Here is a 1,755-nt window from a genome sequence, read left to right as displayed (position 1 = left end):
CTCTGTTCTAGTGTCGTCTTGCTGAAATTGAAAAATTAACTGGGAATGAGTCTGAGGGAATTTGAACTTGAAATTTATTTCATTGAAAGCTCTATATCCTAGCTTCACTTTAAAATTGGTTTGGTCAATTTTGGACGTGGGAAGTGTCCTGTGGAAATTTTACAATCTAACAAGGTCCAGGGAGCCATTACAGAGGATTCCCAAAACCCTGTTTCAACTTTGAGTTAGCATATCTTCCTCTTTGTGCGTTCAAATTGATTGATTCCAGTTTCATTTTTCTTATCGCTGTCTTATCTTTGTTTCTTGTGTTTAGGATTTTCTTCAATTTTTCCATTTTCCTATTTGAAAGTTTGTTAGAAGCTCTGAAGGTCTTCTGGACGAAATCCTGTTTCTCCAGACTTGAGGACCAACTTGTGAAAAATTCTGGGAACGATTGGGAAGGATTTTTAATCTAAAAGTTTTATATAATTTCCTGTATATCTCTTGTGTTTCTCATAAAAGTTTCAGGGGAATTTATCATGTGGATTTGCTGATAGAAAATTCACAAGTTCACTGTCTCCAGAGAGCCTACTGTGCGAATTCCAGAATTGCCAAAGCTTCTTGATTGAGCATTTCTAACTCTCTTTCTACTTGTTTGGTGTTATTTTTTTTCATTTTGTTGCTATTGAGTTTAATAAAAAAATAAAAAAATTATTTCTCTTGCTTTTGTGTGTTTTGAATTGTTTCATGTTGATTTGCATTTTAGTTTAGCTTGTTCTTTGTTCTTAATTTTCTTGAGCTTGATTAGTGCATGACCCGAAGAAAACATACCTCTTTTGTTGAATTAGATCCAGAAATTGAAAGGACTATTTCTAGATTGAGAAGATCACAACCTATTCTTGATTCTCATTTGGTTTGTAATTCAACAATGGAAGGTATCTTAGGACATGAGCATGTGCATAATGAGGGCCATGGGAATGGGAATGAGAATTTGCATGATGATGGCCATGTTAATAATGAATTTGAAGGCTTGCATAACCCTAGAGAGGAGAGGAGCATTAGGCAATTAACTCAACCTAATTGGCATGATAATCCTTATGGCTTATATGTTCCTCCTACTAATGTTCAATTTGAAATTAAATCCTCCTTGATTAATGCATTGCCTAAATTTCATGGGTTACCAGGAGAGGATTGTCATAGGTTTTTGCATACTTTCCTATTGGTTTGTGATACTATGAAGCCTATGCATGTAAATGTTGATGATGTTCAAGCTAAGGCTTTTGTATTTTCTCTTGAAGGTTTAGCAAAGGAGTGGTATTTCAACTACCCTTCTTATGTGAAAGTGAGCACATGGGCCGAGCTAAGAAGACTCTTCTTAGATAAATTCTTTCCAAATTCCAAGGTCACCAATTTGAGAAAGCAAATCTATGGGGTCCAACAAGGAGAGGATGAGAGTCTCTATGAGTATTGGACTAGATTCCAAGGCCTTTTGGCTAAATGCCCACACCATCAAATTTCTAGTGAGAATTTAGTCCAATATTTCTATGAGGGCTTGATTCCAAGAGACAAAGTTAACATTGATGCCGCTAGTGGTGGATGCTTGATTGACCTCACTTCCTTAAAGGCTTGGGAACTAATTGACAAGATGGCTTCAAGTGGTGCTCAATACTCTACAAGGGAAAAGAGAAATGTGAATATGGTAGGTTCCTCAGTTCTTAATGATTCATATGTGGACTTGCTAGCTGCCAAGATTGGGAGAATGTTGGCTCCACAAAT

General features: G+C 36.4%; 1 non-coding gene across 1 annotated transcript; it reads right to left on the bottom strand.

The window, feature by feature from the left end:
- Window positions 1-1,387: 1,387 nt before the first annotated feature.
- On the bottom strand, window positions 1,388-1,494 carry LOC129291911 (small nucleolar RNA R71). Its single transcript, XR_008588805.1, has one exon. It is a non-coding gene; the product is annotated as a small nucleolar RNA R71 (small nucleolar RNA).
- Window positions 1,495-1,755: the final 261 nt, after the last annotated feature.

The sequence above is a fragment of the Prosopis cineraria genome, unplaced genomic scaffold (assembly GCF_029017545.1).
Source record: "Prosopis cineraria cultivar Desert tree isolate PC_DT_omini unplaced genomic scaffold, ASM2901754v1 PC13, whole genome shotgun sequence".
NCBI lineage: Eukaryota > Viridiplantae > Streptophyta > Magnoliopsida > Fabales > Fabaceae > Prosopis > Prosopis cineraria.
Note: the sequence above shows the minus strand (reverse complement) of the source record. Positions and strands in the feature narration are given on the sequence as shown.